The sequence below is a fragment of the Dermacentor andersoni genome, chromosome 2 (genome assembly GCF_023375885.2).
Source record: "Dermacentor andersoni chromosome 2, qqDerAnde1_hic_scaffold, whole genome shotgun sequence".
Taxonomy (NCBI): domain Eukaryota; kingdom Metazoa; phylum Arthropoda; class Arachnida; order Ixodida; family Ixodidae; genus Dermacentor; species Dermacentor andersoni.
In genome coordinates, this window is record NC_092815.1 from 109,099,193 (window position 1) to 109,123,425 (window position 24,233).

The window sequence follows — 24,233 nt, forward strand, 5'->3', positions numbered from 1 at the left end:
AGTCCAGCATCGCCAAGGCAAGTGAGCAGCGTTTGAGTTGGAACAGGTGAGAAGAAAAGTCCGGGGACAAGATGGTAATGTCATCGAGATAACAAAGACATGTCTGCCATTTGAGGCCCCAGAAGCTGTTATCCATAATTCATTCAAACGTTGCAGGCGCATTACAGAGGCCAAAGGGCATCACGGTAATTTCATACAAGTTGTCAGGTGTAACAAATGCCGTTTTCGGGCGGTCTGCGTCAGCCACCGGGACCTGCCAGTGACGGGATTGTAAGTCTAAGGGCGAAAAGAATTCAGCGCCTTGGAGGCAGTCCAGTGCGTCGTCGATACGGGGAAGAGGATAGACATCTTTCCGGGTTATCTTGTTTAGTCGTCGATAGTCCGCACAAAAACGAATAGTCCCATCTTTATTTTTCACCAGCACTGTCGGAGAAGCCTAGGGACTGTGATGGCTGTTTTACGCCCCGTCGGAGCATGCCTCCTACGTGCTCATCGATGACACGGCGCTCCGTCGCGGACACACGGTATAGACGTTGGCGTAGAGGCGCGTGGCTGCCGGTGTCGGTGTGATGAACGACTGTGGTGGTACGTCCTAAACATTATTTTTGGAGGTCGAAAGGAGTTCTAAATCGGTTAAGGAGGTCGACAATCTGCGTGCGCTGACTCGGAGTGAGGTTGGGATCAACAGACGGAGCAAACGTTCGGTCGCATGCAGGCGCAGGCGCAGAGACAGGCAGAGCCATGGCGTCAACGTGAAGAGGAGTGGAGTCATCAGGCACATCGCAGACAGAGCTCCTGTCGAATTCATCAGCAATACCGCGGCACTCGCCAAGATGTAAGCTTGATGGACACGAAATAAGCTGATGGACACGTCTGTCTGTCTGTCTGTCTGTCTGTCTGTCTGTCCGTCTGTCCGTCTGTCCGTCCGTCCGTCCGTCCGTCCGTCCGTCCGTCCGTCCGTCCGTCCGTCCGTCCGTCTGTCTGTCTGTCTGTCTGTCTGTCTGTCTGTCTGTCTGTCTGTCTGTCTGTCTGTCTGTCTGTCTGTCTGTCTGTCTGTCTAACCTCTTACGTTGTCATGGCGTTGTGGTCGTTTCTTTATCTGGATACATATCTGCACGTGCACGACATCGCATAAATGACATACTATCATGGTCGTTTCTCTCGGTGGTCATATATCAGGATGTGCATGGCGTGACATGAGATGCGTTGTTTTAACTGGATATATCAGAATAAGCATGTCACGACAGGCATGCATTATATGAAATGAATGACATATTATGCATGTCGTGACATGAATGGCGTAAATGACACTACAGGCATGCCATGACATGACATACATATCGTTACCTGTGTGTCATGATGAGGTATGAATGACATGCATGGCATGACATCTATCCGTCCCCACGTTCATTCGTCCGTCCGTCCGGTTCGTCTCTCCGTGCAATCGCGGACCACGTCCACAGCAGGATTGTGAACATAACGATCTGTTTTAAATGGCATGCTACGAAAATACACCCATTCATGCACGAAATCCATTCTATTCCCAACCACTGCATTTTGAAACAAATAGCGCATACAACACGAAGGTCAACACTGTACGTATGGATATCTCTCAGCAGCGGGCTTCACTTTGTGTTACTCACGCTCTATGAATTATTTTGTAAACAACCAGAACTCATGTAAAAATGCTGAATTCGGAGTAGCAGAATTGAGACATTGCGCTTTCAGACGAACGACAAATGAGTGTGGTGTAGCGTACCATCAACGGGAGACCCACATTTCTAGAAACGTTTGGCGCACTTTAACGAAATTCGTTAACTTGTAAATACATACATCTATATTTATGCATGCTCCAATTTTGGTATATGATACAAGACAACTAAGATAAAGAGCGACACTACGCGGTGGAATAATGAACTGCCACTAAGAATTGCAGGGAAAACCGATGGCTACCAAGCTGGCGTTCGTGCGCAGCCTACACGTCGCTGCCAGTCTTGTTTTATTGCAAGATCGGTCATCAAGCAGCCAGAGACCACCCATCGTTCGGCTCCCATGTGTTACAACAGTTTATTTGCGGCACTGGCATTTCTGTTGCTCGCATTTGTGTGACTGCCACCAGTACAGGTAAGATCAGTGATTTAGCTGGCAACATCACTGACAGTACCGCTGCCAATATCAGTATTGTCACTGGCAATATCAGTGGTAGTTTCGCTGGTGCTAGGCGCCACTGTAGAATGTCTTTCAATGTTGGTGACTGGAAAACAAAAGAGAAATTGTCTGTTATAGAAGGCTATAATATTACGAACGAAGAAAGCATCGGCTAGCATAATGTATTTAATTCATTGTACATGTGCGTGGCCTTTTTTGTGTGTGAAAAGAACATGCACTATTGCCAACTTCGGTGGTATAATATTCAAGGTTATTGTGGTTCACAAATTCGGCAGGATTGTGTAAACGAGGCAGTTCAAGCAATAGCTCATAGTACGATACAAGGTTGCGTAGCAACTGATACTAGAATAATTAAAGCACTTCAGCAACCTTTAAACACAGTAAAATATGGCACATTACTCCAGAGGCGAAGCATCGAAAGCTATGGCAACGTTGAGCTTTGCGCTCAACTTTTTCACGGTTGTGGCCCCACTGCTGGGACACGATGCAACTGGTACACGTGAGGGACGGCTGCCCCAGCAGTTACCAGTCGTGCCAAAACGCCGCTGCACCGATGAGCGCCGCTAGGGGCCGCTGCTGCCGTCGCTCCTCCAAGGCAAGCAAGATGGAATGGCAAGCAAGATACTGCTTGAAGTTACCGTTCCGTTACCCTCGGACCTGCCTATGCACCGCGCTATGGAATGGGCACAGCAACCCAGCAAGAACGTTATTATCTGTGCTTGTACGCGTTGTAACCCAGTTTCCTTTTTCTATGATTTCAACGTTTCTCGAAATACAGACATACATTTCAGTAAACATTAAAATTACTTCAAACGTTATTTGTCTGTTTTTTCAACAATCTTCTTGTTTTGCGAACCTAAGGTAATTTAAAGACACTCTTGCATGCACAAAATCAAAATATACTTTTCTATGATCGACAGCAAAAGAAAAAAAATTGCGGCGAAATCGCAGAATATGAAGGAAAATCAAGTATTATCGTTCATAGCCATTTACCGAGAGAAAGTGCAGAGTGTCTGCCGTAGGCGAAGCAGGCAGTATTGCAGCCGTGTAACTGGGATTATTGCCCGGCATATACCGACGCAAGCTCCAATCAGGACTCAGCACTAGAGAGCGCCGACCGCGACATCTCGAGCACTTGCTCGCACATGTGAGATACGTGTGGTCTGGTTGCAATACGTGCTCTCAGGCAATGCTTCATCCATCTTTATCATGCAACTGGCACGCTCTACGATTCCACTTAGAATATATCAGATGGTCGACGATCACGAAGAGGATAGTGTCGATCCTGTCTACATGCGATCTGTGTGGTAAAGCGGAAACGCCCACCGGTGGTGACGAACGCGCGTGGTCTCCGACTCGGTGTCGCTTCATTGTATAAGTGAAATGTAACCGTAGAAGTACTGAACCGCGTTCACGAACGCGTTTCCGGTAGAAAAATTCGTGCTCTGGCGTAACATGAACTTCTGGCACCCAAACTCGTGACATCCGGCTGGAGTAGGGGTTCTCTTCCTAAAACACACTGGTTAGGATTAGACTAACAGCTGCTGGCACCAATTTGTGCTGTCCATTGTAATTGCGTGCGAGAACCTCATCACCGACACCCATTTCGTGCACGTTACTGTGTTTACTCACTCTGTCTAAACTGCATGCCGGCCACCCTCCCTCACCGCACGTTTCAGTACATCGAGAAAGGTATAAGCAAACGTCGCCCTAACAGCAAGTTGGGTGGTGCCTCATGTGTGGTCGCAGGGAAAGTGTTTCCACAGGCAACCAGAAATTTGTCCGAAGCTTTACCTGTAGACGATGGCTTGTGCCTTCCTTTTGCAGGAAATTTTTTTCGGACTCTGCAGGAATTTTTTCGGGTTCTGCACGAGACGTATCCGCCTCCCTGTGGTCGATAGTATTGCGCAGTCTGGGCGTGCCAAACGTCCACCTCTTTTACTGCGATGTACACTGTTTACCGACACAATTTTCTCGGGGCACCAAAGCGTGAACAACATCTCTTAAACATTGAATATTGGTCGCCGCAAATGTAGAGCACATCACAAACACTTCTGGCCACTTGGAGTGGCCGTCGACCACTGTCAGAAACACTGAACGTTGAAATCACCCGGAAAATTTATTCATTCACAGGTACTGCCAGCCTTGTATGTGCCGACCAAATTCTTGGTTCCGGCGTGGCCCCCGGCGCGAAGACAGTACCACGGGTGCAATGGTGCTTTGAGTGGAACAATGCGTTCTTTTGGAACATTTACACGTTATGTAGTCACACCTTCAGGGTTCTCCTCAATCGATGGCTAGCCGACTGCCTGACAATACCTTCGCAGCCTACAATGTGTACAGTTCGCACGTAACCTTCGTGTAAGTCGTCTATGCATTACCACTACACCATGCAGTCTTCCCCGTAGGACCCCTCCTGTTCCTTGTGGGATGCATCCCTGATCCACCGTTATTTCACTGCACCTGGTGAAATAACGGCAAAGCTTGTCACGAACGAGAGACATTAGAGATCCGGCACTTATAAACTAGTGCTTGTAAAGGAACATGGTCATGTTCCATGGCGCGCGCCGTTTCTTTCCTCGATACGGACAGGCAATACAGCGGTAAAGAATGGCAAGTCTCTACTTTCTCTGTTATTTACTTTTTGACACAAGGCAGCGACAGCTGGGAGCAACTATCTGCTTTTATCTTATAACTGCAGACCTTAAATACGAGGTCATAAATACATGCTGTCAGCGTCACTGTCCAGTGCTGTTAAAGCGCGCCTGCAAATGAAGGAATCCCAGTTGTAGGTCCCAAAATTTGCTTATAGGCGTACAACTCATGTTTGGAGTGAATATTTGCCTGCAAATGTCGCATTGAAATTTTTCTATACCAAAAATCGTTGCAAACACCACCTTCTATTTTTCTGGTTCCCTGTATTTTCTATAATCCTCAACAAAGTGCGCTGTTAGATACCGGACCTTTTCGTGAGCCTCCTTCGAGTTCACCAAACCACATTGAATCGCGCCACACCTAAGTAAGGAACGCAGAAGCACATCTACCAAGTTCCCGAGGCGCAGCTCGTCCAGACAAGTTGGCGTCCCCCACCCCGTGCGCCGCATGTGGAGCTATTCACTGCTTGACTCTTCCCGAAAGTGTAGCGGGAGCCTGGAACTGTTCCAGGTAACGTGGGTCCCCAGGAAAGCTGCTTTGCAGCTCTGAAAGGTCGCTCGAGAACAAACCGCCTGCCCCCGCTGTACGCTTGCAAGCCGCGAGGCACAGACGGCTGTAATGCACCGTGAAGCCCTGGCAGCAATCCCCCGTCCGCCTTTGTGACGGAAGTTACAGACCAGGGAGGCAATACCGCCGACAAGTTATCCCTCGGACAATTAGAGCCCAAGGAGTGACCCTCTGAGCCGAATGTGACCTACACTCGCACGGGCGCCTACCATTGGCCGAAAATGACGCCGCCTGAGCGGGCTCGCCGATTGGCCGAATGTGACGTCACTTCGAGACACCGAAGGGGTTAAAAACCAGAGACCAGTAGAAGCAACGGAGCATTCCTTCATTCATCACGTTCGAGCTTCTTGCCACGGGCCGCAGCGTCCGAGTTGCTGCCGGCCCGTAATGACTTTTATGACTGTTAATTTCTTTGTACTCTCACTGTAAATAATGTAACTAAACCTCCAGTTTTTCATCTCAAAGTCCTCCTCAACTTCGGAGAACTCCCGCACTCAACGGCAAGGTCGAAAATCTGGGGGACAGCAATTGGGATTGTCCGCCAGATCCGACAACTGGTGGCAGCGCTAGAGATGAACCTTTGTACAAAGAGATCCAACAGCGCGAAGAATAGCTAACGGACCTATAGCTGCCGTCATCAAAAACGTGAGAACTGCACTTACTCGGTACTTGGATACGTCGCAAAACAGCATTAATGGTGTATATTCGTTTTAGTGGGCTGAGTAGGGAGCTGAAGATACCTTCTTTTTTATTCGCTCGAATGCTCCTCTGCAGTGGTAGTCTCATCACCAAGAAGCTTGTGAAAAGCTGAGCAACGATTACTTTCCGCAATATATGAAAACGCCCAGAAAACAATGTAGCTGCTACTTTGTTGTCGTACTTGTAGTCGCTATAACTGTGTTAATATTGTGCGGTGAAGCCGACATTTGCAATGCTCTTATGCCTCAGACAACATAGCTCGACTTCACAAAAACGCACGTTTTCCTTATTTCACTCTGACACCAATCTATAGCATACTTTGCAAGGGTTGAGGTTACACCTTCTTGGGGCGACATCTTTTCTAGTACTTTGTGTAAAAACTTCAGACAAAACAAACAGAAGATGGAACACACGTGCGCGTACATGTCCCAACTTCTGTCGGTTTTCTCTCAAGCTTCTGCGCTAACAACTAAAAAAATCGCTACCATACGTTCCAAGTGCGCTTGAAGTTTAATAAATGATCCTCAGTGTTTCTTTTTTTTTTCGTGAATAAAATCTCATCCAAGTAACAGCACACTTCGGTCAAGACCTTCAGCACTGCATCCAATATTTTTGTGACCTGACGCTCACGTAATTCCGAACGCTAGCTTGTTGACGGCAAGCAGTCCAACTCTGTGCGTGCAAGGTTAAATATTTTTCGACCCCTCCGGGGTGTGTAATCTGGGATGTGGGAGTGCTTCCAAAAGATTACCTAGCTAAGGCGATGAATAACATCTGATGTCAAGCGAGGGGTTAATAGTTTCTTTACATCTATAGTCACCACGTAGGAGTATGCTACCCTATTTATCACGTGCATGAAAGGATTCCTTTTGTTAAAATAATTTTGATATCTCGCCTTCTACAGCCACCTCTAAAAAGCTGCATATCTCTTTCTTTCGAGAAGCAGGCTCGCTGGTCCAGCTTCAAAAACAGCTAGTGCCGTTCACCCGTTACTGTACCAAGCTCGTAACAGATCCTACTTCGCTGGTGACGCATCGGGCCTTGAATTTATATACCGCTTGAGGAGGCGAATGGAACCTTGAGTTCACTCAGAGCCCCAAATCGTGTGCCATTCTAGAAGCACTGTGTGCAACTAATTTCCTCTCACCCCAGCAGTGACCTATCCTGCTTGTTTGACACGGGAGTGTAGTACTTCAGCCGCCTCTACACCATGCTGTGAATTCACGACCGTGAAACCGCGAGCCCAAGGCACGCACCCTTATAGATGTGCAGGGTGACTTCTATCTGTCTGCAGCTGGCCGATGGAAGCTGCCGGCAGAACTACTTGCAAGGGACGATTTATACTGCAGTTCCGGTGTCGTGATCCATTTTTGCCAGTGCACCATTTGTAACAAAAATTGAATCCCGGCTTCTTGAAGCCGGATTTGGGTACGGGCTAGTTGGCTAGTTTCTTGAAGCCACCTGAGCTGAAGTGGTGGTAGTCAGGTCTGCTGTCACAAGCCTTTGCGTTTTCACGTGCTTTTCAATTTTGCGCCTCATGTTTCTCTTGCCTCGAGACGTTTTTTCCCGCTATGAGAGACGGTTTGAAATGTCGCTTTCTTGCGTACTTGTTTGACTAGGCTTAATATGAGGGCATAAAGAACGAGTGGGGTTAGGACAACAAGCAAGCAAGCAAGCAAGCAGGTGGCGTGTTACCAGCTGTTGTTTAAACCTTGAACAGATCAGTGGGCGCTTCTTCGTCCTCTGTTTGCAATATCTGCAATTGTGTAAGTGCTGGCTCCACGGCTGGAGTTTCGGCAGCATCCTTCCGTGAGTGCTTCCATTGTCAAAGCGCGGACGACTGCTTTCCCGAGCGTCGGCTTATCGTCATTGGTAAAAACACTAGCGAATTCCTCTGAGTGTACTCTGACAAAGTCATCCCGTAGCGCTTCGTGTATATTGGCTCAAAAGTAGCAAATCTCAGACAGCTTCCAAAGCCCAATACAAAGTATTTGGACATTAGGTCGCCGTCGTGATGTGATCTCAGATGAATTTGGCCAGCTTGCTGATAATGGGCGGCTTTGGAGCCAATTGCTCATCCACAATGCTCTTTAGGTCCACGAATCTATAGGCGAGGCACGGACAGACCCAATGAACAATTTAAACAGCCCGCATGTTCGCAGGCATATGATGCTAAAGAACACGTGCATTTGGCGCTTACAAGAACCCGCTTTACAATCATTAGCGATGTCAGCCTTTCCTCCTGTGTCATCCATCCGTTTTTGGAGTTATGTGTCTGCCAGGGACGCCACAGGCAAAGTTTCAACGGAAAACAACGTTTACAGCCCGTGCTTGCAGGCGGAACGTCGCATCATCAATGAGGACAACGGCATGCTAAGTACAACAGTGACTCAAGTTGGCATCAAAAAGGTTCATTGAAGACGAGCATCGACCGAGTGGCAGATACCTAGTGCTCCAAGTCGGCGTCAAATAATTTGTTCGAACAACGATGCCTACGAAGTCCCGCATGTACAGTGACCATTGTCGGCGTGAAAGAAGTTCATGGAAAAGCCGAAACTATGCATACATTGCCACATATACTCCGCGACTCAGGCTATTTCGATGCCTGCTTTCGAAACCTCATCCCCGATCACAGCTGCCTGATGCGCTAGCCATTCGCCCAGAGGAGGAGGAGGAGAGGCAGGAGGAGGAAATAAAGAGAGAAGGCAGGGATGTTAACCAGAAATGCGTCTGGTTGGCTACCCTACTCGGGGGGATGGGAAATGGGGAATGGAAAGATAAGTTAGAGAGAGGGAGGTGAGTGGGAGGAAAGCAGCGGTGAGCTCGCGCAAGCACGCGGAGGGCCTGAGAGAGTCAACGACGTTCACATGGGCCAGTCGCCCTCAACAAAGACAAAACTGCCTTCATAGCTTTGTGGGCCGACTAGCGATGAGGACGGTCTTCAAGCAGGACCTGCACAGACAACGGCCGATGGTCCAGTCGTCGCAATGCGATGAATGATGTTTGTCTTTCCGAGCGAAATTGATGACAATGGCACACTAAATGTTCGATGTTCTCTTGCACGCCGCCGACGTCACATGCATCACTGTCGGTAATTCCAATAAAAGTAGTGTATGCCTTCGTGCAAGCCACTCCCAACCACAGCCCGTATAGAACCGATGCCTCACGTCGGCGAACCCTGGGTTGAGGCCGGAGTTGTAGCCAAGGGTTCAATTCGTACAACCTGGTGTGCCCTATAATTGGGTTGTTCCACTCTGTTATAGAGAGCTTGCGTGCCAGGTGACGAAGCTGCCTTGCACCATCTGTCCTGGAAAGAGGAATGAAAACGATGTGTTGTCCTTGATGTGACTCTCGGGCAACCGTATCTCCTTGATAATTTCCACTTATCCAGCAATGGCCAGGTAGCCACTGGAAAATTATTTCATGCCCTTTCTGTTTGACGTCGTGATGAAGTTTGAAGATTTCGTATGTTAGCTGTTCATGAGCTTTACGTCTGAGAATTGACTGCATGCTGTGTAAACCCGGTCTCGAGTCCGAAAACACGGCCCACGTAGCAGGACTTTCGGTGTCAATGAATTTAAGCACCCTGCGCAGAGCTGTGAGTTCTGCAGCCATGGACGTCGTGACATGTGGCGTCTTGAATTGCAATGTTACTCCTCTTGTCGGTATAAACACAGCACCGCCAGAATTGGTGGATGTGGTCGATCCGTCATTATGGATGTGTACGTGGCTACTGTATTTCTCGTCCAACAAAAGTAAGCTCGACTGTTTTAGTGCAAGGAGACAATCTCTCCAATGTTATTCACTGCATGCCTAGAAGAAGTACTCAAACTGTTACACTGGGAACGCTTAGGAGTCAGGATCAACGGCCAATATCTCAGCAACCTTTGGTTTGCAGATGAAAGTGCGCTGTTCAGAAGCACGGGGGATAGATTACAACGAATGAATGAGGAACTTGAACGAGAAAGTGTAAGAGTAAGGTTGAACATTACCATGCAGAAAATAATGATAATGGTCAACAGCCTGGCAAGTCAACAAGCATTCAGGATTGCCAGTCAGCCTCTAGAGTCTCTAAAGGAGCACGTTCATCTAAGTCAATTACTCGCTAAAAAGAAAATTGTACAATCGTTGAATTCTACCCGTGCTAACATATGGGGACGAACCTTCGAGCTTAGCCCCGCAAAGCCGAACATATTATATTTGATGCGCTTAATTTGATGACTGAAAATTCTGATTGAAGCGCTAGAAACCGAAAGCAGAACCCTTACTAGTGTTTGTGATATGCTGGCGGGAATTCTCAATAGTAGATAGTTCATCAAATAAATTATTATTTGAGTAACTACAGTTCTGAATAATTTTTGCTGAATTACCATTTTACCGTTTTCTTCGTACCAGTGCAATGCGTACAATGGCAAGAAATAAATGTAAAGATGTTATAATTTTCTTTGGTATGATATAGTGCTCCAGATTTGCGGGGTTAATAACGAAGCTCGAGAACAAGTTAAGGACCGGCAAACAGCGAGGGGGTGAAAATGATACGCGTAACGCTAAGAGACACGAAGACGGCGGTCTGGAACCGCGAGAAAATAGGGATAGCCGATATTAAGAGGCCACGTATAGCGCAGGGTAGACAACCGTGGTTCCGTTAGAGTAACAGAATTGGTGCCGAGGGAAGGGAAGCGCAGTCGAAAACGTCAGCAAACTAGGTGCGATGATGAAATCGATAAATTTGCAGTCGCAAGTTGGAATAAGCCAACGCAACGGAGACGTATTTACAGATCGCAGGGAGAGACCTGCGTCCCGCAGCGAACATAAAGATGGGATAATGATGACGATGATGGGAGCGACGTGTCGTGGATGGATGGATGTTATGAGCGTCACCTCTGGAACGGGGCGGTGGGTTGCGATGCCAAGCTCTTGCTATTATACTGCCTATTGTACTACCTAGCTTAAAAAAGAAAAAGAAAAATAACCACGATGAACTCCCGCAACCAAATTTCATGACCCCCTATTGTGAACTTTCCTTTTGTACGTCTCCGTTTTTTTACCTTTCCGTACTTTGGTTCCACCAATATTCCAATCGCATCTTGCTAATATCTATTGAGGACATATTTACTTTTCCCCTGCTCTCGCTGAACCCAAGCGCTTCATGGAGGCCAGGGGTGGCTAAATCAACGGCTGGGCAGATGAATTGTTTTTTTTTTCCTGGTTTCGTTTTTTTCTTTTAAGTAGATACTCATGGCTGGTTTCTTTTCCATTGCTGCCACTCATGAAATTATTTTTGCCTCTATGACTTTCCGCTTGACATTCTTTGTTGCTGTGTTGCTCACCCTACATGCCGCGTACTTGCTGGTAAGCTTCCAAGTTCTTTTCCTGCACTGTGAATCAATGTTTTTTTTCCTGTACAGATACCTGAACACTCTCCCAGTTCGTTTACTTTCTTCCATGCTCCTCAAATCGGTCTTCATAATCAATTTTACTGTGAGCTTCCCTCACTTCGAAACTAGTCCAGCCCACATCACCCTGCACAGTTTCATTTGTAGTCTTCCCGCGAGCGCCTAATGTCTCACTGACATTATGTTCCCATCGAGTTCTGCTTGTACTCCTGATTTCAAGCAAACAACCGCATTTCCAAACATAAGTCCTGGAACCATTACACCTTTCCACATACCCCGGAGCACCTCGTACCTATGGTATCTCCATAGCGCTCTGTGCATCATTATGGCTGCATTTCTCTTCACCTTAACTGTTATTGTTTTTTTCCGTGTTTCCATATATCTATTGCGTTAGTTCATTCACACACCAAGGTATCGTACTGTAAAAAAGAAGCAGTGGGGTTGTGAATATGGGCGAGTGAACGACGACGACAGCGACAAACCTTGTTTCGGTGCTCGATCGGCTGTACTACCTCTCGCTGCTCTATCGTTCTAGTCGCGAACGCTTACTGCCCAAAGTGTTTTGTGACAATTGGTGGAAGGTGCTGGACCTTTTGACACCTGCAACTCTAAAGCCGGACGATCCCTGTCACATCTCCTATGCTTGAGGAGACGAGTCCTACCGATCCACCCCCGGCACCGCTCCGGTCATGTATCCTGGTTCGCCACGCGATCAGCATCCTCCCACATTCAATGGGACTGACGATCATGACGTAGAGGACTGGCTTTCATCGTACAACCGAGTGAGTGCCCACAACAAATGAGCTGAAATTGACAAGCTTGGTTACGTACCATTCTAGCTTTCCGTGGTCGCCCATCTTTGATTCCGAAACCATGAGGCTGACTTTTCCACCTGGACAGCATTCCGAACGACACTTCAAGAAGTATTCGGTCGCCCTGCTGTGCGCAAACATCGGGCTGGACAACATTCTCACTGTCGTGCCCAACAAAAGGGCGAAACCTTTACCAGCTACATTGAAGATGTAGTTGACATTTGCCGCCGTATCAACCCAGATATGACCGAAGATGACAGGGTCAAGAACATCTTGAATGGCATACAAGATGATGCCTTCCAAATCCTCTTGGTAAAGAATCCTCAGACGGTTAACAACCTCATTAAGTTTTGCCAGAGCTATGAGGAGCTACGCAAACAACGGGTTTCTACGCGCAGAGCCCTCGCTCCGGACGTCGCGCTTTCAGCTTTGGGTGATGGTGTCAGTGCTACTCCTTGCAGTTCAGCAATCTTCTAACAAATCAAGCAATTTGTACGCGAAGAAATGGCACGCCAACTCTCTCTCTCTTCTGCCAGGCAGTCCAGCGTCAGAGTCGACCTAGTCTCCCGATCTCCGTCAGGTGATACAAGAACAAGTCGCATAACGTCCTACCACTTGCTCATCAACCGCCTCCTATGCCTGTTCCCCTTACGTACGTTGCCGTCGAAGCGAATCCAAGGCCTCCGTCTGCAGTTATTCAATCCAGACTTACCAGCACATTTCCCGCACCCCCGCAAGCGGCTACAACATATTCACTTTGTAGCCGCTTGCGGAGCTGAGGGAAATGTGCTGGTAAGTCTGGATTGAATAGCTGCAGATGAAGGCCTTCATTCGCGACAGCGGCAACGTACGTAAGCAGAACAGGTGTAGGAGGCGGTTGATGAGCAAGTGGTACTACGTTAGCGACTTGTTCTACTGGCTACTGGCGGCCACAGCAGCCCGTGCGCCACCTCGCCAATATTTCCATCTGTCTCCGCCCGCTGTTCTCAATCCATGGCGCACCCAGGACAACTGGCCTATCTGTTATTGGTGCAGCCTACCTGGGCATATAGCACGGCTTTGCTGCGGCGTGGATGGTATCCTTCGGATTCTCCGAGGGCACAAAGCAACGGTTTCGACTCTCCGTCCCTTTCCGTTTCTGCCGCTCAGCCCTTCGAAGCCTCGCCTCCTGCTTCCCGAACCTTCAATACCCATCGGTCTCTGTCTCCCCGTTGGCATTCTCTGTCACCACTTATCCGTCGCCCTGAAGATATCCGAGAGGAAACTAAGGACCGCAGTTCCGGAGGCAAGTACTGCGATCGCAACGAACTCCTCAGGACATCATTTATTCCCTGTGAACGTCCTTGAAGTTCGTGCAGAAGTCATTGCCGTTCATGCGTTTGTAGACACGGGAGCAGCAATATCAGTCATTTCGGACCAGCTCCCTCTTAACCTTAGAAAAGTCGCGATGCCATAGTCTGTCATTTCATTAAGTACAGCAAGCGCTGCGCCGATTGAATCCTTAGGCAAGTGTACCGTGCGTGCTGCTATCAGCGGCACTTCATACCATGTTGAGTTTGTTGTTCTGCCTCGCTGCTTCCATGTCATGATATTAAGATGGGATATTAAGATGTGCCCGTGCTGAACTCGCGCTGACGCCATTCGGCCACACCGTTTTTCAAGATACTGATGACGCTTCCGGTCATGTGTTCGTCCCCTCCGGCACCGAGATTTCTCCATACTCTGCCGCACTTGTACCCGTTTCTTGCGTTGAATTTTCTGATTCCACAGTTCTTTTCGCGTCGTATAAGCTTGCTGCTCGCCGTCATCTCTTCTTGCTTCCTTTTGAACTTCTTGCCATTTGTCAAGGTTCCAGCCCACTTTACGTATGGAACCTGTTTCCTTGCCCTGCTAGCCTGTTACACGATCAGTGTCTTGGTTACGCTGACGAAATCAAACCAAGCTTCCTTTAGGATGGGCCTGATGACCGGGCTTCTCCTCCGGTTGTCGCTCTGGCCCTTCAAGTTTCTCTTCCCACGCTGCCGCATAACCCAACATTTTCCCGGTGTATTGATCCCAACCTCACTCCAGGTCAGAACGCCCAGATCGTTGATCTCCTTAACCGCTTTCATACGTCGTTCGACCTGCAACAATCTCGCTTAGGCCGCACTTCCACTGTGGTCCATCACATCGACACCGACAACCATGCGCCTTTAAGCCACAGCCCGTATCGTGTATCCGCCACGGAGCGTAGCGTGTGAGGATTGAGAGGTCAATCCCACCGTTCGTAACCAGTTGTCAAGATTGGAGTCGGGCATGAAATAGATGGTAGCTGGCCCATGCCATCGTCCAATTTATCCACGCTGAGGACGTTGTTGAATGGAAGGACTGCTTCTCATCGAGAACGATGAATATGGGTTTATTTACAGTATCTACATAAGGATGTTGCAGTTCATCAGTCTACCATGACTGCGAGAGAAAGTACACTGAGCAGCCGCACAACAGCGGTTTATAAAGACTCGGTCCTCCCTCGATCCCTAGGTGAGAGAAACGTTCGATCAGTAGACGAGCCACCTTTCAGCGGGAGGGCTTCCACACCGGTTTCACGGAACCCACCGAGGGCAGACGGACTTCGCAGAACTCGGGGCTTACATCAGGAACGGTGCGTGGGAAGGGGCCCCCAAAGACGTTCCCTCTGGACATCCCTTGCTCACGGCAGACCGGGTCGGTGGTAGCGTGTTCAGTCACGAAGCCTGTTTCGTCGAGCTCAGCTCGGCAATCCCGCGATCAAGGTCGAGGACACGGCGTATTGTTCACCGCACACAATAGACTTAGTGACGCCGTGTGGCTAGAAGGTGGTGGTGGCTTTCCAGGAAAAGTCGACGCCGCTCTGGCACCTGGCTGGCAAGACTTGCACCTCAGCAGGCGGTTCTTAACAAGCGTCATCGCTGAGTAAGTTGGAGACATACTCCAACGTGGCGTCATACAGCCTTCGCACAGTCCATGGGCTTCTGCTATAGTGCTGGTCAAAAAGAAAGATGGCACAATTAGCTTTTGCGTGGACTACTGGCGACACAATAAGATCACCCGCAAGGACGTTTATCCACTACCTCGTACTGATGACGCCGTAGAATGCCTCCAGGGTGCCGAATTGTCATTTTAACACTTACCACCCCGGTACTGGCAAGTGCCAGTGGCTGAGACAGTCCGTCCAAAAACGGCCTTCATCAAACCTGACGGTTTATTTGAATTTACCGTGATGCCATTTGGCCTGTGTAACGTCCCTGCCTCATTTGAAAGAATGATCGACAATATCTTGCGCGGCCTCAAATGGCAGATATGCCTGTGGTATCTGGACGACATCATCATCTTTTCACCGGACTTTCCTTCCCACTTACTTCGACTTGAACGCGTCCTCATGTGCCCCGCTGATGCTGGCCTCCAGCCTAAACTCAAGTGTCGCTTCGCTGCCCGGCAGCTGGACATCCTGGGCCATGTAGCGTCGAAAGAATATGTACTCCCTGATCCGGCGAAATTGCAAGCTGTTGGCCAGCTTCCGCAGCAAACGACTTCGAAGGAACTGCGCAGCTTCATTGGGTTAGCGTCATACTTCCGCCGTTTCATCCGCAATTTCACAACCATAACAGCACTTTAACGCTGTTTCGTCGTGGTGGCCACAACCTTTCAACCTGGTCACCGGATCGCGATGCCGCATTCACAAAGTGGCGTCATCGTTTGACGTCACCACCAATCCTGCGCTTTAGACCCAAGCGCTACAACTGAAATACACACGGATGCCAGTGGCGTCCTCCTGGGAGCCATTCTCGCCCAAAGAAAGGCTGGCTTCGATGAGTACGTCGTCGCCTCCGCCAGTCGTGCACTCACTAAACCTGAATCGAACTATTCTGTACCAGAAAACAGTGTATAATTTGGGCCATAACCAAATTCCGTCCGTATCTCTATGGCCACCCATTTGTCATGACAACTGATCACCATTCGCTGTGCTGGCTGTCGTACTTAAACGAACCATCTCGTCGTCTTGTTCGATGGGCCCTTCGACTGCAGGAGTACGACATCCGAGTGCTGAACCGTTCTGGCCAAAAACACTTGGATGCGGATGCCTTGTCTCATTCGCCACTAACAGACGAGCTTATCTCCCCAAAGGCCTCATTGTCTGAGTTCCCTTGCTGCCACGGACATTCTTCTGGAGCAGAAGAAAGACCCATTGATCGTGTCCATGCTGAGTTTCTTGTCCACCCCATCGACACCCACTACCAATCGCGCATTAAGTTCCCAAACACATCACTTCTCCATTCGCGACGGGCTCTTGTACCGTCGTAACTACCTCCCGGACGGCCGCAAATGGTTGCTTGTCATCCCTCATTATCTGCCTTCGGATATTTGTGCAGCGTTCCCCGACGACCCCCAGCGCGCGCCTGCAGGTGTGCTGATATGATCCACCTGTGTTGTCCTACATATGCGCGTCTACGCCTTCGTTACTTCTGGCGAGGGATATATCGATTCATTCGTCATTATGTCCGCGCCTGTCTCGTTTTCCAACGCCACAAAGAGCCCCCTCGTCGTTCAACCGCCCCATTGCAGCCGTTGCCTTGGCCAGCACGTGATTTTGATCGAGTAGGCATCGACATTTATGCACCTCTGCCAACCACATCACATGGTTCTCGCTGGGTAATCATGGCCATCGACTGTCTTACGCGCTATGCGGAAGCTCCCCCTTTGTCCCCTGCGCCTTTTCCCCAGCGCTTCTGCACGTGACGTCGCCTGGTTTCTCCTGCGCCGCATAATCCTTCGCCACGGAACTTCCAGGGAATTACTCAGTGACGGAGACCGCGTGTTCCTCTCCGACGTCATCGAGGCTCTCCTCAAAGAATGCCACATCGTTCATCGCAGCACTACTGCATATCATTCGCAGACCAATGGCATGACCAAGCGCTTTAATCGGCACTCTTGGTGACATGCTGACCATGTACGTTGCATCCGACCAAAGCAAGTGGGACCATGTTCTACCATTTCTGACCTACGCTTACAATACCGCCACGCAGACTACCACGGGATTTTCGCCCTTCTCTCTCCTGCATAGACGCGAACCTTTATCCACAATGGATACAATCCTTTCGTGCTACCCTGACACCACGGAAACCACTACCTTATCCGAAGCTGCACACGCTGAAGAGTGTCACAAGCTATCCCGTATATTTACGTCAGAAGACCAGCAATGACAGAAGCACCATCGAGAAACTTCCCATGTTCCTGTATCCTATGCTCCTAGCTCGCTAGTGTGGCTTTGGGTTCCAGCGCCTACCCCTGGACTGTCACCGAAACTCGCGTCGAAGTACATGGGCCCATACCGCGCGATCAACCAAAGGTCTTCAGTCAACTATATGGTGGAACCCCTCGAGCTACCTTTAAATCATCGCCGTCTAGGACGCGAAATTGTGAATGTCCAGCGCCTAAAGCCGTACTATGATCCACCTGTGTTGTCCTACCCGTAGGTCGCCACGATGGCTTCCTTTACCGCGGGGAACATAACTGTACTGCAAAATAAGGAGCAGTGGGGCTGTGGCTACGGGAGAGAGAACGACGACGAGAGAGACAAACCTTGTTTCAGTGCTCGATCAGCTGTACTACCTCTCACTGCTCTATCGTTATAGTCGCGAATGCTTAATGGCCAAAGTGTTTCGCGACAGTACTTATATCTTACCCAAAGTATTTCCTAGCTCTCTATTGACACTGTCTGCTCACTGTTTTCAAAGCATACCATAACACCTGATTTCTATCACTAAACTTCAAGACTAAATTATCGCCTACCTGTCCACAGATATTAGCCAGACGTTGCAAATCGCGTTGTTTGTGAGCTAGCAACACTATGTCGTCCGCATAAAATCAACCTGGAAGCTGCTGCTCTACTACGGTACCCGCCTGATTGTATGAGAGAATAAACCCGATATTACTTCCTTCCAGCGCCCCCTCCATCCTCACAATGTACACTATAAACAGCAGTGGGGTTATTGGGCACCCCTGCCTCAGTCCATGTTGATATCAACTTTCTCCTCGCTCCGCATCCCTTCCCATTTAACGCAAACGGTATTTTGTAGGTAAATATCTCCCAAAATCTGTATGCAGCCGTCGCCTAAGCCTTCTCTTAAGAATATCCTACAAAATGTTGCGGTCTACGTTGTCATACTCTCCTCTAATGTTTAAAAGGCCACATATATTGGTCTGCTTTCTACTCTTGATATTCCAGTACACTGAGTAAGAACAAATAAGTTATCATCGAAACTACCTATCGTGAAGCCATTCTGAAGTTCTCCCCAAATGCCATTATTCGCTGCCTATGCTTGCAGCTCAAATTTGATTGCCTGCTTTGCTAGCCTGTATATTACCGATCTAATGGTCAACAGTCTATACAAGTAAATTCTATCTTTCCTCCCCTTACCTTTATAACTAAAACTCATTCTACTTTGTCGCCAACTGTCTGGCATTCATCTATCCTTGAAAGCTTTTTCCCACTGCTTTCAGCAGAGCTTCCTTAATTTTCATCCTAGTTCATTAATCAGCCTAACGGGAACCTCGTCTAGCCCTGTGGCTGTGCGCTTCGAAATTTTCTCATCGGCTTTCTTCCAGTTTAAATTCCGTCAGCACCACCTCCTTTCCATCTGGTCCTTATTCATGGTTATTTTTTCCACTACTACAAGCTTTCCATTGTCTTTGAAAGATTCGGCTGTTATTTTTCGGATGTAAATTAATGCGGCGTCTGCTTCCTGTTTGTTTCCAACTTCGTCTAGGATATGTGGTTGTATTGCTCCACACTTCCTACCTAATAATTTTATGTGGTTCCAAAATATTCTAGGTGCAGCCTTCTTTTTCTCACGTATTTCTGACCACCAGCGTTCACTTTCTCCTTTTACCTTGACTTGCACCAGTATTTGAACCATAGACTTTTTCTCCCGGTATATTTCCCATTTACTGGCTACTTCATTCTTTTGCACCTACGCCTTCTTTGCCTGCCTGTGCTCTCGGGATGCTTTCTTTCGTTCGGCGATAGCTTCTCATATGTCCCTCTTCATCCAGCTCTCCGGTTTCTTTTTTCTGTTCCAACGAACATATTGTTTCTCTTTCCATATTTCTGTCGTTATCACACTTAGAAGCTCACTACATTCGCACTCTTTACTTGGCCATTTCCCAAGTACTTCCACGACTCTAATGACTATATTTGTCATTTGTTCAGCGTTCGAATTTGGACTGTCCATTTTGCACTCCTTGCTCTCTTTCCCAACTAGATATCCCATTTTCAAAATGATGCGTTTACGGTCCCTCCCTATGGTGCTATACCCTTCCTCGTCAATGATCCTTTCTCTCAACTTATCATGAATTCCTTCTGTCATCAGACAGTAATCAATGGTCGTAGACAGTAATTCTGGTGCCTGACAGAAGTGCCACCGCGTGGCGCCTTGCGCAAGCTGGTGTGGGTTTGGCTGATGCACTCAGCTGTCGTAATTCACAGCTCACAGGCGGCGTGTAAACGAGAAACTGTAACCCTTATAATCAGTGAAATGATTCCAGGAACATAAGCTTCCAGAACTCGGTGACTATTCTGAACATTTATTGTACCGCAAGGACACGCGAGACTTTAGGCTGCGAAGTAAGAAAGAATGGAGAGGCAGGTACTCACAAACGCATAGCGAATGCAGAGACGTGTTGCACTGCACTTCAGACAGCGCAGTTGCGATGCCGTCGTCGCCGTAAAGGGCTGCAGAGCACACGGAGCTGTTGCCACTGACGAAAAAAAAAAGACAATGAATTTTTGGCGATTCACATCTCCACAAGTCCAAGTGGCTACACATAGGAAAATTTGTTGTAATTTCCACATTTACGCATTAAATTTTTGCAGTGAAGTGTTATGTGAATGTGGTGGTATAAATCACCAGGACGAAAAGTAGGGAAATAATTCGAAAAACACGCACTGGAAATACATGTGCCTGAAGAATGCTGGTCGCAAGTAAAATCATTGGCGGAGGTATCAGAGAAATTGTTAGTGCGAACAGATTTATTCCAAGTGTATTGGGCGCTCCGTGGAGCACATCGCAATTGATTTTTACATCAAAGAAACCATTTGCAACTACTAATGCCATGCCTTCCCTGAACCACGCGGGATTCGACGCAACTGCTGAGGAAAAATTCTAGGTAAAATCCGCATGCTCCCGAAAGCGAGGCAATTGCCACTTTTTCGCATCAATCGAATAATATGTGACGAGCTCCAAATTCCTGAACTATGCCAAAGTAGGGCCGATTAAGCTACACTATTTCACTCGCACCGCTTGTAAAGAGCCCTACTGTACTTTATTGTGGAATTGAAGTGGATCAGTGCTGTAAATCTATGGTATGGTGATTCTCCGATTCGACAGGATAATTCACTAGAGCCTACAGAAGTGAATCTGCAGCTCTTTGAAATAAGTGGCAGGCATGTTTTATCACGGACTGCGGGAAATGGCGCAAGAGAGTGCCATGAATGGGCTCATTCTGTTCGTCTAGTATGCAAGCTGACGCTTCCTGCTCGTTTGTCGCTTTTCGTTAGCTGCCCGATTGTCAAAACCACCGCCCCTTGGAGGGCCGCCCCGGCGCATGGCAAATAGGGGTCAGTTAGGTATGTGTACTAAAAGGGGGCGAAAGTAACAAAACAAAGCTGGCTTATAGTAGGCTGGCGTTGGACACGGGTTTTTGCAGCTACTCACCTAGTGCGGTATGCCTGATTTCGGATGATACTCCACCATTACGCTGATTATTTACTTATACTTCTACTTACTGATATCTTTTACTTATTGATATTATTTGCTTCTCTGTATGTGTTCCCACCTATCCTGTATTTTCTTAAGCCAGGTTTGCAAATCTATATATGTGTCAAAATTGTTTACCCACTCCTGGATAACCCCCATGGGGTTGACAGTATGTTGAAATAAATAAATAAATAAATAATAAATATCTACCTCACAAGGTACCATATAAGTCAGTCGCCTGCCCGAACGGTATTTGAAGGGGCCCTGAACGACTTTTATCGAAGTGGAGAAATCCATTCGAAGTGAAAACATGCTATTTCAGAAATACTTTGCCGCATAAAGTCAAGCACGGCCACCACTGTGCTCCCGCGTTTCTCCTTCAATGACTTGTACTGCGAAGAATACGGAGCAGTGGGGTGTGCCGACAACTCTCCGTCTTCTAAATGTCGCCGTGGCACGCAGTTCGAATTTTATATTGGATCTTAACGTAGATGCCAAGACTTCCGACTTTGGTGCCTACGACGCGTTAAACATGAGCCAAACGCGGTTGCCCTCAGCGACTCGCAGTGCCCTTCGCCAGTGGACCCGTGGAGGCACCTTGCGGACGCCGCGCTATCTACGCCAAGTAGCCGACCGCAGCTTGATGTCAGCTATCGGCAAAAAGCAGCCGCACAAGGGAATGAGTAAATGAAGCATCCGATGACGAAACAAAGCATCCAGAAAACAGTGAGGATCCGGCCGTCTGTTCAAAAGGGAGCGTTTGAGAGAACGATGATTTCGCGATCCGAGGGGGGGGTGGGGAGGGGACGTGCGAGCTTCACGCACCGCGTACGACAGCAAACTTGGAGATGTTCACAGCAGCGCATGCTTCCCTCGAAATATGTTATTTTACCAAGCCCGAGGGCTAGTTCACGGCCCCTGTAACATAAAATTGAAGTACGTCATCGGATGCATTCACCGCTAATACTTGATCAAAACACAGACGCCTGAACTTCGAAATTTTGTTAAAATATTCTTGAGGATATCTAAAAGAAAACACAGTTTCTCTGGCAGATTGGCATTTGAAGGCACCAAGAGAAGTCTAGCAAGGCATCTCGCTGTAAACGACATTTCGAAAATAAAGAAGTCACGTCACTTGGTAGAAGGGTTTGTTCCAGCGACGTCCTTTGCTGGGCCACTGATGATCGTTTCGAATAAATGCGTTATCTCTTTGCAACGGCTAAACATTCAGCATCGCTTTCACTTTGTGGAAATGGTTGTGCACAAGGCCGATCCTGTGAGCGACGGTTAGAAAAGTGCGCGACGTTCCTCCACTGTGCAACGCACAAACGCACTACGGCAGGGTTCGTCGATTCTCCCACACGGCGCAGAGAAGGCTCCGGAATCAGATCACCAACGCTGGTTTGTTAACAGAAGATACACCACAGTGCGACAGCCACGGCGCTTACATTCAAGTTCTCAGCGCAAGGACGATCGAGTATGGGCTTGCGCTGCGCTAGGGCTAACCGGGTAGCGGTCAACAAAGTGCGAGAACGAGAAGTCGCGAGAGCAAAGGCCTCACGTGACAAACTTATTGCGACCTATGAGCTTCTACCCCTGCGATCAAGCGCTCGACGTAAGAGATTACGGGTGGAGAGGGCGCCTAGGAGGCCGTATCTCGGGAGGCAAGCCCGTCCTGGTGGCGTGTCGTTGCGCGGTGTCTCGACGCCGGGAGGACAAGTACGCTTTGCGCGGGAAATTGGCTTCGGCACGCTAGCCGTGTCCGCCATGTTGTGACTTCAGCGGCAGTTCACAGAGATCGTGCTAAGCACAACGCGCGAGCTGCAGCACGAGGCACGTGGTCCACACAAACAGCCACCTTGCCACATGCTTAAAATTCATTGGAGATATACAACAGAGCGTGCCGCGGATGCGTATTAAAATTGCACGAAATACATTTACAGTTTAATTTACATGAGTTTAAGTAACGGCACCCATTGAACTAACCTCACTGAGAACATCCGTGAGAGACAAGGAGTGACGTGGTATGGAGTGTCGTGACGATGAAGTAGAATATAGTGCAGTCCTAGTTTCACGCACGTTTGCACTCTTGGCGTTAAAGTAGTCATAAAATGAAAAGAAACGAAAGGCAACGTTCCGCAGCTCGGGCATTCGAATAACCAAAACCCCTTTTATTCCTGCAAATTATTCAACGCGTTCTGCGGCATTATTGACATCCACATCAACAGTGGTGACGTCTACATTATATAATAATATTGGCAGGACGCCGTACTTAGGCAAGAACATGTAAAGCAAGGCCCGTAAGGTTGTGTACTTATTGTGACGTCTCGACATCTGCGCGCGTGCGTTATTGGCAACCTTGCACATTCTCGTGCATTAAAGCGGCGTTTCTATACTGCGTATTATTAAGCCCACTTTGACAACTTCGTGGTACGCTCAACATACATCCAGTTTTCTTCGATCCGCTTTCAAAATAGGTGAAGTCTGCAATAGGGCCATTAGGATATGTGCAACTGAAAGTGGTATCGGACCTCTCACTTCTAGCACAGAATCCCAACGCACTCACCACTAAGTCATGATAGTACGCATGCTTATCTCGTGACAAAGTCCCTCTTTGAAATGTCAGGAACGTGCGTCAAGTGCCTATTTTCGCTTTTCCCGTGCCAAAATCTCTATTTGAAACTTCTTGTGCGGGCGTGACGTGGCCGTTTCTCGTATTATTCTCTCGCGACAGTTAGACCTTTGAAACGCGGTGTTGAACTGCACTGTCATCGTGACCCGCCCAAAGTTTTATACTTCACTGCCTTCGGGATCGGCCCGCATTTGTCCTAACGCATATATCTACAAACATTGCGATTTCTGCCTGTAATGCGACTGCGTTAATACATAATAAAATAAAAGTAAGAAAGCCCGGTATGCACACCTTGGCGGAGGAACGTCGAGCCAGTAAAGTATATCTCTCCCTCGGTGCGTGTAGTCTTCGTTGTACCTAATAATGTTCGTTATAAATTTGTTCTCCGCAGTACCCGGCAGAAGGTCCATGCCAAGTGCGTCGCATACCCTGGCGGCTACAGGGTACGGGTTTTCCAGGTTCGTTCTGCAAGCTGGGCGACGGCCCATATTAGGCAAGCTTGCATTTTCTGTTGACCCAAAGAAGTTGG

General features: G+C 48.3%; 1 long non-coding RNA gene across 1 annotated transcript; it reads right to left on the minus strand.

The window, feature by feature from the left end:
- Positions 1–2,102: 2,102 nt before the first annotated feature.
- LOC129387583 (uncharacterized) lies at positions 2,103–24,198 on the minus strand. The gene is made up of 3 exons (XR_011892541.1): positions 23,996–24,198; positions 19,971–20,074; positions 2,103–2,254 (listed from the first exon to the last, which is right to left on the minus strand). It is a non-coding gene; the product is annotated as an uncharacterized lncRNA (long non-coding RNA).
- Positions 24,199–24,233: the final 35 nt, after the last annotated feature.